Source organism: Mugil cephalus, chromosome 7 (assembly GCF_022458985.1).
Source record: "Mugil cephalus isolate CIBA_MC_2020 chromosome 7, CIBA_Mcephalus_1.1, whole genome shotgun sequence".
Lineage (NCBI taxonomy): Eukaryota > Metazoa > Chordata > Actinopteri > Mugiliformes > Mugilidae > Mugil > Mugil cephalus.
The window spans coordinates 29002406-29017053 of record NC_061776.1 but is presented as its reverse complement, the minus strand read 5'-3'; the positions used below and the strand labels follow the sequence as shown (position 1 = coordinate 29017053).

Genomic DNA, 14648 nt, shown 5'->3' with positions numbered 1-14648 from the left:
TGGTGTTTCCGTGTATGTTATATGGGTTCGGCTTTGTGTTGTGTTTGTTAAGTCTCAGATACAAGGGTTTTAAATAGGTCAATCTTTGCAAAAAAATAGGTCACACCTAGTTCTGTTGTACATGGCACTGGTCTAAGACTGCTTGACTCAACACTGAGACCTTTCCCAGTGGAATATGTTGGATTGTAATGATAATCCAATGCTGGACGATATGGCGTGAAATTCAATTCACGATTTATTGAGCAGTTCCACCTCGACTAACGATAAGATGGATGACTTAAATGCGGTGAAATTCAAAAAGAAATTTAAAAAAAAAAATATGGTGTACGAAATCAACAACAGGTTGTATTACATGGTGGTGGAAAGGTTAGATGTATTGCCTGGCTTGTGAACACAGTGTTTTTGCAATTTTTTACGTTTTTCTGAGCAGTATCCTCTTGTTTTAAACCAAAAAATACTGCCACACGATTGAAAACGCAGTTCTCTTTGGAACAAAGTGCTGATTTTCATTCTTCCTCAACTAGAGTCTACCTCCGCTGCCTCGGCACTGCATGCTGGCGCTTCGGACGTTTAAACACTCCTCTGTTTTGTTCACCGTCTCTTAAACTTTTGTTACAGGCTGGATGGTGGTGGCAGTCACATGACTACTATACGGCTGTACTACGTGTAGCAGTGTTTTTAAGAGAAATTGAACACAGCTACCTACACACACAGCCAAAAGACAAAAAAAATACTTGGGTCAAAAAATAATTGAATTTCAGTTTTTGTCGTAAATTTCCCTATTGGTAAATTTTCAGTTTATCGACAGGCCTAATGATAATAATATGCACTGCTTTTTCTTATTTATTTTTAATATGCTCCAAAGGTTACAATTGTATGCATGAGTCATTCACTCACTCAGTTCACACCATGTTGAGTGGTAAACTACCGCCTCAATAGTCTCAGCTGCCCTAGGAAGGTGACAGAAACATGGCTGCCTATGTGAGCCAATCTCTGACCACCACCCAACATTTACTCACCTGCAGTCATACACCAGGGAGTTATGGGTGGGTTAAGTGTGCCAAGGACACTAACAGACAGACTAGGGTATAGGACGAAATCAACCCGCCAACCTTTCTGTTATTGTTTATAGCTGCATGATTGGCTATTTATCCACAATTCGATGACCCTAAAGTTAATGTGAATATATGGAATAACTATTTAAGTTAAGTTAGAGTTTTGACTCTAACCTATGTGATAGAGCAGGAGAAATGTTTTCTGAAACATTTTGTGTTTCTGTCGTATGTATTACAGGTTGCTTCTGTGGTGGTGTTTTAGTCTTCATATACAATCTTGGGCTTGTTATTTAGCTCGGTGGTGTAGAGGCTGTTGTCCCATGTGCTTGAGACGGTAGTCCTTGCTGACAGGCTCCCCTGGTTCGAATCCCTGGTTTATCTATTTATATACATCAGATGTTCTCCACTGTGATGCTCTAAAGGCAGAAATGTTTTTAAAAAAAGACGATACAATGGGTTAATAAACAGGAGATTCCAGAATAATACATTGCAGGCCGTTTTTTAATCCGTGGCAGGAATTAATCAATATCTGTAAACAAAAGACGCATCAGAATCATAAGTGTGTTGTGCTTACGACTCAGACTTTACTCCCAAAAGAACGGATAATAGATTTTAGATTTGGCTTCAAAGGGCTTTGACAAAATTTATAATCCATTTCTCAGACAAAATCAGAAAGTTTTTGTCACTCCAGTGTTTGTGGTGTTTTGATTAGTGCCATTTGGAGTTGTTTTAGGTCAGAATGTTACTAACAGGCCTTTTCGCAGAGTGTTGCTGAGGCCTGTTGGGATGAACGGGAACCTGTCCACATGCAAGGTGGTGTGGCTTACAAAGGACATTTGGTGAAGTGAGTGGCACTTTAGGGCTTTTAGCCCTTAAGTAAGTAATTTTACATAGTCTTCAATGTTATTATAACTTCGGGGTTGAATACAATCCGTTATTTCTAAGTTTTGTGATGTTTGTTTGTCATTAATCAGCAGTTTCAATTGTTTAAAAGTATTGTGAATTATATATAACTAAGGAAGTTAGAGTTTTGGCTCTGACCTATGTGATCAGAGGCAGGGAGATGTGGTTTCTGAAACATTTCTGCAATATCTGGAGATGTTTCAGTGACATGTTTTTTTGTTTAGTTTGTGTTGTGTTTTTTAGGGCACCACTACTTCGTGCTCAGGCATAGCAACATAGCACTGGTGGTCTTAGGCAGCTACACTAAACACTGAGACCTTCCAGGGTTTGTTGTACGTCACTGTAGCACTAAGATGAGGTGGTTGAGTGTTGCGTGAGGCAGAACACGAATCTGTCTTATGGCAAAAACAGCCCTAATAGAAAGCAAAAATAATCTGAAAAAGTTTTTATGCTGACAAGACATTATCCAAGATTAGCACAAAGTTCTTGGCTCTGATAGACTAAAATTAGACTCAAAATAGACAGAATATCTTAAATTAATCCAAGTTCTTCTATAAAAAGCATAATTAAGAATTATTTATTAAAATTATAATTTAAGTTTTATCTTAACTTATGAAATTACACCTTAATGTGGGAATTAATAATGAAATGAAAGTAGTTAAAATAGTTTCTTTTAAAGAGCATAACAAATATCATTGTGTTTGTTCTATTCAAGACATGTTGATGATATTAACCAAACCAACAAGCCTGTCTTTGAAGGTGGGAGAGAAAAACTCAAACTACAGAAAGAAACGACCACCAACAGGTGAACTTTCAAACTCCAGAAAGGCACAAGCTGCGCTTGGAACCTCCAGCCTCCTGAGTGGGAGGCATAAGTTCCTAACCCATAAGCTGTGGAGGCTTCTGCAATCCCTTGCTAAACTTAACACAAAATTTTCAACATGTTTTAAAGTCTGTAGGTGAGCATGATGACATATGTGAATGTTGTAAATGTAAGCCATCGGTCTGGAACAACAATTTTTTATTGAGTGTGCATTGTGACCAACTTCAGAAGTACAGCAAATGTCATATTTGAGGAAATGAAGGGCTTTCCTTGAGAAATGATGACAAGAATAAATGCAGTGTCTGTGAAATGGATTTCTTCTAAATGGTTATAAATATATACAAGAGAAGACTTTTACTTGCTATTGCTGTTTAAATGCAGTGATTTTCGCTGAGTTGGGACTGGTGTAGCAATGTATATTGACAATGTATTTTAAATATAGTCTATGTTAAATTAGTCATGGTTGTATGGTTTGAGTGGCAGCTGCGTAAATACTCATTTGCTATGGATAGGACATTACATGGCATAATACAATAGGATCCAAACGGAACAAGCAAACTGAACATATAAATCTATTAATCTTGTAGATTTCACTCCAATGTTATAGTTTTTCTCTGGGATGTAAATTTATTTCCTACTACAATATTATTGGGGAGATGTGCTTGGGCTAAACAGTCTCTTCTATAGACTAAATGGCTCCCTGTTTAATGTATTGTCTCCGCAACTGTCGTGACATAGGCTTTTGTTGTTATTGTACATTGTGATTCAGGATGCTGTAGTTGAGTCAAGGGCATTTCATTTTGGCAATTGTTTGTTTTGTTTTATATTTGTGGGCCATGGCGTGGTCATCCTGCCATGCTTATTTTGTAATTAAGTTGTTTGGTGTTTGTGGTATAGACTGGGCTTCTTAACTTGTTATGAAGCATGCAGGTTATCTCAGGTTCAGGATGGCTGCATGAAATAATATATTTCATTGTTTGACAAATGGTTCTTACTCTTAAAATAAGGCTAACACTTTGTTATTCCACCTGATATTTCATCATTAATTTATTGTAAAACATTTTGATACTCTGGTTTCTGGTTCTTCAAAAAACGAGTGCTTTGCTTTAGAAATGATGACATAAACTATGCAGTGTGTTATGTATATTATGTATTGTTTTGAGCTGCAGCAGCATAATTCTGTTTATATGAGAGAGAAAGTAATTATTTTGGGAATTTCTATATGACAGGCTTTCATGTTTACTAACAAAGTCTATCAAAAAAGCTTCCTTCAAGCCTTTTAGATTCATGGGTGGATCGATGTTCTTAAAAAATTCATAAATTCGGACTCACTTGATCTTGCTCAAAGTTGAATGTTATTGGACTCTGTCTTCACATTTTTATTTTTATATTTATTAGATTATTCACTTTTGAATTGAATTGAACTGTACCCCTCCTGGGATGTCGTTGGTGTCAAGGTGTTGTGGAAACTTTCAACAACTGAGGGTTGTTGAGATTGTTAGTAATGATTCAGTTCAGTGATCACTTTTGTGGGGTTTGTTTGCAAATATTCTCATGGTCCGTAGACACACACATACAGTAATTCTCATATATCAATAACTAGTGGCAGGGCAAGTTAGAGTTTTGACTGGACTATGTGATAACGCAGGGAGAGTGGTTTCTGAAAACATTTTGTGCCATATCTGTAGCTGTTTCAGTGTATGTTTTATTGTTTGTTGGTGGGTTGTGTTTTAGTTTCAAGATTACAAGGGCTGACAAGGTGGATTTTTACCATTAAAAACTAGGCCAACCTTACTTCTGTCAGACATAGCACATAGCGACTGGGTCTGAGATAATAGTCAATAGAAAGCTAAAATAGATTAAAATAGAAGCAAAGGAAAATCTGGCAATGAAGGTTTGTTTGCTGGACAGATTTCTTAAAATAAGCACAAAGTTCTTGGTCTGAAAGACTAAATTAGTACTCAAAATTAGGACGGAAAATCTTAACTTAATACAAGTTCTGCTGTAATAGCACTAATTTATGATTCAGTAACTTAAAATTCAAATTTAAGTTTTTAAATTAACTTTAAGAAATGACTCCTTAATGTGGAATTAATAATGAGATGAAAGTAGTTTAAAATAAGACACAGTTTAAACAAAGACTATCAAAAAAGTCTGTGATCGATGTTCTCAAAAATCTGTACATTCAACTCACATGTCAATATGGTTGAATGAATGTTGGACATCTGTCTTCACCTTTTCTGTTATTAAATTATTCCCCTTATTGAACTATCCCCTCACGGTACGAGAGCATGACACCCCGAATATGAGGTGACAACAAAATTTATAATCCACACTCACATTTTTTCCACATGGATCTGGTGAAAGTGTGCTTTCCATTTCTTGATTCTTACTTCTTCTTAGAAATGAGGTGAGTATGGTCAAGAGAAGTGCAAGCAAAGGCAAGGTCTTCAGTCTGCACATATAGAAATTATAGATGTAATGTTGCACTTATTATGAACTTTCGGGTGGACTTTGCTGAACACATTTTCACTGTTTTGAAACTTGTGTGTGCTAAAAGGTTACTAATTAGTAAAGTTAGACAGCTTATATGAGTGATGTAAAATATAAATGTAATTTCCATCACATTTTCCCCCCGTTGATCATTTAAAGATCACAAAATATGCCAAGTATTAGAAATTACATCTTCATGTTACCCTGAGACACAGTTTAATACATATACTTCATACTTCTGACACATGAAAAAAATATGTGCCGGACTCGGTTGTGTTGGGGGGGGGGGGGGGGATACGTGCATTGTCGTCGCTTTCTTTTTTGGTTCTGGTCAACAGGAGTCTGGGACCCATAGTTTAGGTATTGACCGTTTTGGGGTTTTTTTTTTTAGTGTGTTTTGGCTTTTTTCTAGTTGTGTTTGTTTCTGTGGGTTGTTTGTTGGTGCAGAGGTTGGCCATGGATCCACATTGCTCGTTCTGCCACTCTGCCAATGCGGGTTGATGGCGTAATCTGGAAAGTCCGATGAATTTCAGAAAGAGTTTTGTGGAAGGGAAACGTTTCCTGGTGTCCATGTCCCATTTCTGGTGGGGCTGGAAAGAGAAACTTCAAATAGACTCTCAATTTAGTTCTGGTCTTTTCCTCATCTCATATACATAAGCACAGGTGGTAGTGCTGTGGTCCATTGAAGACACTTTCTTCACAGGATTTGACAATTTTTGTTTCAGTGTTCCATTTTCACACTCCACTGCACTCCACTGCTGGTGGTAAGACACAGTGTTGGCTTGAGGTAATTTTCAGGAAAATCACTGACCTGTTGCACTGCTTCATTCTAATGCGGTCTTCGGGTTGACCAGAGCCCTAGGAGCGGCCGCCCCAAGGCTCTGGATTAGCCGTCCCTCCACATTCTGTCTCCAGTCCCTGGATTCTTTTAATTCTTCCTTTACAAACCCTTCTCTTCTACCTAGCGTATCATTCAGCCTGATTTTATCGCTGCCCTGTCTCTCACTCTGACTTTTAACTTTTTATCTTTTTCAAGATACACTGCCATGTTTGCCCTGTGTTTGTGTTTATATTTATTTTATTAGGCTATTTGTTATTGTTGTTTTATCAATAACTATTATTGCTGCTGCTGCATTATCTGTTTTTTATTGCTTCCATTAAACTTTCTAATCCTTCCCATCATGCAGCACTGTGGTCGACTGCTGTTCATATTTAAATGTGCTTTATTAATACATGTTGACTTGCCTTGACCTGGTCCATACATTTATTAGAATAAGTGCAGCCAGACAGAGGCCAGAGTGTTTTGCGGAACTTAGTTAATGGGGATTTTCAGAAAAGAGGAAGGAGCGCAGTATGTTGACGGATTGCAGCCTGCTTAGTGGTAATCTGCTCTTGCATTTCCTTAGGATACGGGGTCAGCGTTTTTGGTATGAGCAGCCACATTTGCATATGGCAACCGCAGAGGGAACAGGATAGCGGTTAAAAGGTCCAAAAACAAGTGTTGTGCGTTGCTGTATTGATGAACAACTCTCGATTTATTTTAGAAAGTTTCAGTGTTTTCCAGAGGCAACCAAAAATCCGCGCTACACATATGCGTTACGTGTATGTTCTGTATAGGTTGTTGCAGGTGAAATGTTCTGAGAGTTTACACGCTGTTGTGAGTGCTTTCAGTTATGCTGGATGTGCTGAGTAGTGGAAAGGGAGTAGTCCAGAGTCAGGACAGCAGTGTTGGGGTGAAATTGGGGATGGGTTCATCCATTCATGTCAGGCCTGGGGGTGCAAACTAGGTTCACATAATTAGAAGTATGTGGTTCTCCATTACCTCCTGTGAGGGGGAGGAGAGAGGCGGGGGTTCAGTGTGTTGCATCTTTTAATGGTAACATTGGATGAATTCAACATTTGGATGATTTGGATGGTACAGGACAAATCGTGCAGCAGAGAAGATGAGAGATGTTGATATTAAGTAGAGAGTTATTGCAAGGAGAGGAACATAGGAGTACATCGGATAGTAGGCCACAATGTCTATGGTGGCCAGCAGAGCTCTTTAGCTGTCACCCTATCTTCGGCGTGGGGTGCTGTGACGAGATTACAGGTGCCAAGGGTCCAGGTTTACAGTAATTATAGCCACAGGTCCTGAGTTTGTCACAGTGTTTTTTGCAGCAACACAGAGGTCATGTGGCCCTCCTTTCTCATCAACAGTCTTTGAACAAATTGTTGTCTTCTGCAGTTGAGGAACACGGCCAGTAAATAACGCTTTTCCTGTACCCCACTGAGGTTCTTGGACTTACCTTGTTGTCTTGTGTCGCAGCAAGGAGAGTGAGTCCGAACGGCATGTTCTCTATGGGGTGCACAAACGAGGAGGTTGTCTCGAACTGAATGAGAGCAGAGCCCTTCGTATTGGACAGAACACATGATTGAAAGGTATAAATAGACTCTTGATTTAGCCCCCCCCCCCCGGGGCAATGTTAGCTCATTTTTTAGATCAGGTAACCTTGCTGTTCTCGTCAGGAGTCTTATCGCTAAACTTAAACAGTGTTATACAATAACTAAGATTTAAGCCCTCGAGATTATGTAACCCCCCCCCCCCCCCCCTTGGCAAGAGGAAAGAAATGTCACCAAATAGCACACAAAACCATTCACTACAGATGTATGTCGTGGAAGTGCTTTTATTATGGTATCCACCCCAGTGCATGCAAGGCAGATCACACGTTAGCCGTTGGAAAACAAATGTATGTGTATATCAAAAGTAGTCTAAGCAAAGGGAGCAAAATATGGCAAATGGATTAATCAGCTGCTTTTGACATATTTTGCATCAGGGCACAAAAGATCGGTAGCTAATAACTTGCTACGCCTCTTCACCAACCTTTGTCCAGGTCCTTACTGGTTTCCTACCACTTCATTTGATCTATGAGTGCTTGATATCGCAAAAAGGCTACATACATTGTTATGCTTCAACTTTAATTTGTATTTTTAATATTGCTCTTGTTAACATTGACAATGCACATGTGAATCAAAAATTGTTACAATACCTCACACTTAGTTGCATGAGGTCTTGCATACATCACACTGAGGAACGGTTTTTTTTAATTTTTGGACAGCCCCTAGAGGGTCCGGAAGTAGGACAAGGGCAGCTTTGCTGAGGTAGGGCCTAAATTTGGCAAGCTACATTGATGGCAAAGGACTGAGGTTTGCATGCAGTGATTCCATCACCGCTTCATCCAATTGCAAAAGCCTTCTTGGATCTATCCTTGCTGCTGTCACTGGGAGTTCCTTCACTTCCCTTTCCTGTGCCTTGTGGAATAGACACAAAAAAAAAAAATGTAAATTCACTGTCTTTTGCTACAAAGACAAAAAAGCAGAGGTCTGAGGGAAGAAAGAAAAATAGACAGATCCATTTAATACATAAAAATATAATTATTAGATTAAGCAAAACACTGGAAAAAAAGAGCACCCTCATTTGGGGCTAAAGCATACAAATTTCAATCAAAGAAACAGGCCAACATTTCAAGACTAGCAGGTTGGGAAGGGAATTCAAGACAGCCAGAGGTTGGGTTTCCTAAACGAAGAGTAAGAAAAAACTGCACTGCAGTGTATCTTGATATGTCCACATACAAAGGGTAAAGAGGATTGTCATTTTTGGGATGTTGTCCTGTGAAATACAGTTTTTAATATGATGAAGAACAAATATACTTATCTTCCTCCACGCTTGTGCAGTGCTCATTAACCGGTTACAAAGACCTTTTGGAAGTCGGGAGGTGGAAAAATTATATTCAGTTCTGAAAGGAGCTCAGAAGGTCAGTGTGTTCAAGCAGGACACATTAGAGTCTATGCTCTGGCATGTTCACACTAATATGGTGGTTAATGCAAGTCATAAACACCTTGGAACATAATCCAAATAAACAACATCATGAAATTACTTAACAATTCAATTCAGTTCAATTCAATTTTTATTATTTAGTGCTTAATAATACAAATTGTTTCAAGTTGCTTTTCAAAAAAAAATAAAAAAAATCCATAGCAAGCCTGAACGGCAAACGGTGCAAGGAAAAACTGTTGCAGCGTTGAGAGGTATAAGAGGATTCATGGGCAGGTTGGTGAATTGTAAATCTGGGGTTGTGCTTGTTTTCTTCTATTAGAAGAATAAATGATGCTCTAAATCTGTATAAGAGATTTTTTTTTTATAGTTATTAAACTATCTTTCCAGGCTATGTGAGAACTAGTGGAATGCAAATTCTTCCCATCTTTCGAACTCCCTGCTTTGAAACTACATGATTGTGAATTTTAACATGGGAGCTACCTCCTCGATTTATCACCTTTTTCAAAGGAGCATTCACATTTTAAAGTTGTACTGAGTGATGCTGTCGTACTATCAACAAAAATAATCTTTTTGGTGTGGACTAGATTGTGGGTGCTGGCATCCACCTCTATGAACATAAGGCACTGAGGATATTGTCTTTCCTAATTTCAGTTGTGTTCCATATTGTGAATTCAAATGTTACAAGGAAATTATCAGACTAAGGAGAGTTATGGGAAGATACTTGTCAGACCTTCTGTTTCTATGCGTAAGTTAGAAAAGATCTGAGGTGTGATTGAAAAGTGACTTGATCATTTATATTCTGAGAAAAAGCCAATTGATCTAATACATGACATATATGAAGAGTAAAAGACTGTCACTTGCTAAACTTCAGTCATGGATGTTATAAGTCATCTACTATGATGACTTTAATTGTTCTAAGCACTAAATCACGTAGAAAACTCATAGTTGCTATGACGGGGGTGTGCATGGACTCATTTTAAACGACATATTCATCATCCTGCTAGCCACGTTTCAGTCAAACTGATTTAGATCATTCTGGATATGTGTACGTTGAAAGCAGGCAGTTCGAAATATGGTAGGAATTTGGCATTCCAATAAATTGAAGAAGCTCACATAGCGCTGGGAAGATAGTTTATTACTGTATTATATTTAATATATATTAAAAAAGAAAAAAAAAACTCTCTGTAAGACTAGAACAGCATTGTTAAGGGTCTTTTGTCTGGAGTGCTGAATATCTGAGCTAAGCTCACCTGCATGTCGTGGTTTCATTAACCAGCACAGTCTTCATGGGCCTGATGTCGAGCTGTGTATCAGACCCATGGAGCTCCATAAACTACATTGCCCAGTCTTCACAGCTTGCCGCTGTCCACTCTACCTGGATGATAAATTCACCAAACCTGCCATGAATCCTCTTATACTCTTAAAAAAAATGCCACGTTTTTCTTTGGCCATCCGTAGCCCTCAGGCTTGCCATGGAGTCTGTTTTTTTAATTTTTTTTTTGGAAAGCATCTTGAGACAATTGCATTGTTATAGGCAATTATATAAAAAAAAAATAAATTTAAATAAAAAAAAAAAAAAAAAAAAATAAAATTGAATTGAACTGAATGAACTGCTAAGTATTCATGATGTTGTTTATTTGGATTATGTTCCAAGGGGTTTTTGCCTTGCGGTCTCAATCCACCATATTTGTGTGGAACATGCTTAGAGGAGTGGAGCTCTTAAAGTGTATCTGCTTTGTACAAACTGGACCTACTTGAGCTCCTTTCAGGAACTGATTATAATTCCAGAAAGGGTCTTTGTATCGTTAATTGGCGCAATGCACAATGTGTGGAGGAAGTGTAAGTATTTTGTTCTTATTCATATTAAAAAGCTGGTATTTCAGCAGTCAACATCCAAATATGTACATTTCTCTTTGCCTTGTAGTGTGGACATATAAGATACACTGCAGTGCAGTTTTCTACTACTTGGTTTGAGGGAAACCCAAACTCTGCTGTTTGAATTCCCCCTGTCAACCTGCTAGCCTGAAAGGTTGCCTAGTTGCTGTTGATGGAAAAATTGTATCATTTAGCCAAGGTGGTGGGGTGCTTTTTTTCAGTGTTTTTATTAAATAATTTATATTCTTACGTGATTAATGGATCTGTTCTATTTTTCTTTCTGTTCTTTTTTGAGGTGCTTCTTTGTAGCAAATTGTCAGTGAATGTTGCCATATTTACCATCCAAAAAGCAGTGAAATGGAAGTTATATTTATAATGTTTACAGATTAGCTGTATTACTGAATTGTGGTAACACTATCTAGAAGGTTGTATTTATTATGCCCTATGTATACACTGCATAAATGTTTTATAAGGTGTCTATAAAGCTATTATAATGGTCATTTTACTTCTTATACCATATTCACAAGTCGTTATAATCTTAACTTCATGATGGCATTATGACAAATGGTTATGAGATGATTATAATTTTAATCTGAATGTTGCATTTATAAATATGTCAATATCTGCATGAGTCACTAGTTAGTTTTTTAATGCATCATAACTTACTTTGTCTTTGCTTAATGTGCATAGTGATTGCCATAATGATTTTGACTTGCCGATAGTGCGTTTATATCTGTAAGTTATAAGTATATGTATAAAGTTATAATAATTCTATACATCTCCCATTCAGCACACTGTTATAACAGGCCATGATTATATAGATGCTATTTGTCAGCGCTAAGTAGAGTGACAAGAAATGACACTATTATTAACAGAGATAAGTTACTATGAGTAATTAAAAGGATTGCAATGAACTATGTCCTGAGTCTGGCATCTTTACCCCATATGCACAGTGTTAATATCATGTGTATTTGTCAGCTGTTGGTAAATTAGAGCAAATGAAATGCCTGGCAGTAAAGACAAAGAACTGCATTTAGTTCACTTATATTTTCATTTAAACCAACACACATAATCAGAATGATTAATCAACGCTCTGAGCACATTACAACAACACATGAAAACAGGCCACAAAGTTGGCACGGCGTGTTCGGTCTAGGAGATGTGGACTCTTAAAAGTGCCTTTGGGTTTGGTGACGTGATTCAGGGTCAGAGGTAGTGATGGTTTTGACAGCAAACTACAAGATGAAACAGAGGCAAATCTTTACGTGCTCTAGCTGGGTTTGTTTTTTATGCAGAAAGGTTTGATTGAAAACAAATAAACAGATCAGGTTTTTTTTTTGTTTTAAAAGCAGCCTAATGAAACATTTTTGTTACCGGCATATCTGTGCAGGCAGCGCGTTACCCGGTAGGGTGACATAAGTAGCTAGGACGAAAGTTACCAGACACAGGCTTGTTTTAAATCACAAATTAGATAGTTTTCATATTCTTGCGTTTAAATGATTGAAAACCATTCTGAATCATTGCTTTAATATCGTAAACGATGAGCTTCAATGTAAGCAAAGTAAGTTTAGCTCACAAAACAATGCAGGGACAGAGATACAACATACCTGACCTGGAGAGAGATCTCAGCGGTAGAAAGGAAAGAAAAGCCGCTTTACGACTAGTACATACAGTTCAATGCTTTTCGACAGTGGCGAGGAGCTCGGGGACGTAGGTGGGTGGGGGTGGGTGGGGTCAGAGGTCAGGGGTCTTGGTCTAAGGAATGACACTTATACAATAATAATAATATAAATAAAAACGATATCAAAATAATATCTGACGGCATTCAATAAAGGCGGACATTTCTAGCGATCCTGTATAAGAGACCGATATAACAAATAACCATGAATTTTTTTTCGAATCTCAAAGTGCCGAATCCTGCAGCAAAATTGACGTTACATTAAAAACCGAAATAAGACCATTACAAATCTTGTCTAAATGAAATTAAATCAAACCTCTTCATTGCGCAGTGTCCCATTGACAGTCGTCCTCACGAAATAACTTCCAATTGAAATTCATCAGTTTGAAATTCGTTTCGAGCGGCATGAAAATTTGAGAAAAATCTGCAGGCACCAAACAATAGATTAATTTTCGTGACAGTTTCACATCCACTGTGACAACAGGTTGGCATTTAACCGCTTCTTTATACAGGAAATAAACAGATCAGGTTTATGCAGGAATAAACCTGATCTGTTTATTTGTTTTCAATCAAACCTTTCTGCATAAAAAACAAACCCAGCTAGAGCACTAAAGATTTGCCTCTGTTCTTCTTGTAGTTGCTGTCAAACCATCTCCTGACCTCTGACCCTGAATCACCTCACCAACCCAAAGGCACTTTTAAGGGCCACATCTCTAGGACCACGCCGTGCCACTTTTGTGGCCTGTTTCATGTGTTTGTGTAATGTGCTCAGAGCGTTGATAATCATTCTGATTATGTGTGTTGGTGAATGTATTGAATCAAGTAGAGTGTAAATTTCCTTTAAAAGCAGAACAAAATGCTTTCAGACCTTTTATTGAAAAGGATGTGTTTGTCATACTTTCAACAGGGTTTGGTTTAATTTACCAACTGGCCAATTGCGTGAAGATGCATTTGAGTGGCGGCCTACTTTGCCTCAGGCAATTACTGGGGAATTACAACCTTTTGACAACCTTTTCATATTACCACTGTAATATCATGGTAATTGCTTTGTCATTAAAGCTGTAAAGTTACAGTACACATTTGTGTTTTTAAAACAATGCATTGTAATATCACAGATGTGAAATTGCAGTAAATTGCTTTGAGTATATTTCACAGAACACTGCTGTAATCCTTACTGTGAAAGGTGAATGCAAAACTTATGCAGAGTTCTATTTGGATGTAATTATGGTTGAGAAATGAAATAAAATTGAACTCCTTCTTTGTACAGTGTCATATTGACAGTCCTCCTGAAAGCACGAAATGTCACAGTTTCATGATCCGCCATGAGACCGGGTTGGCGTGAAACATACCGACGAGTTGGTAGTTTTTCCTCAGGACTCTTAGTTTTTTCCCCCAACCATATTTAAGATATCATCCTAGATATTCAATTATCATCGTAGATGATAATGTGTGGGCGCTTACAATTGCCTATACGAGGGCGCTGCACCTGTGTATGACCAAATATTATATATTATCTTCATTTGCATGTATAGAAGGATTCTTCAGCTCACTATTTATGATTCACACAATCACATTTGCAGGTGCAATTTCCGCTGAGACAACCATAGACGAGGTGCATTCAGTTTGACCAATCAGAATCAAGGTTTTCAAATAACTGCCCAATTACGCTGCTATACACTGTCAACATGAAAAGAATCGAAGGTTGACCTAAAATCGTGTTGTTCCCCACGTTTGCTTTAATTTATTTTACCGACTCAAACTTGGCGAAGGTGGACGGCACAGACCTGATACGAAGACAAGCACAGAAGGTCCGATACGAAGGCCTGAGCAATGAAGAGAGCTGTGTGGAGCTGAGTGTGCCGAGCCGAAGCAGACGTGGGCAGACGAGAATACGGCCAGCAAAAATACTTTGTTTTAGTGGTAAGTTTCGTGAAAGTCACTTTGAACTAAGTGTTCTTATCGGGCTAGTGATGCATTTGCTAACGTTTAGCTGACATAGAATGC

The 14648-nt window shown here is 38.0% G+C and overlaps 1 long non-coding RNA gene across 3 annotated transcripts in view; it reads left to right on the top strand.

Annotated features, from left to right (window-relative positions):
• LOC125010850 overlaps positions 1–14648 on the top strand; it is a 171804-nt gene that overhangs the window by 47109 nt on the left and 110047 nt on the right. For all 3 annotated transcript variants that reach the window (XR_007113106.1, XR_007113105.1, XR_007113107.1), the window contains one exon: positions 14414–14564. This is a non-coding gene — a long non-coding RNA (uncharacterized LOC125010850). The remainder of the gene's footprint in view (positions 1–14413; positions 14565–14648) is intronic.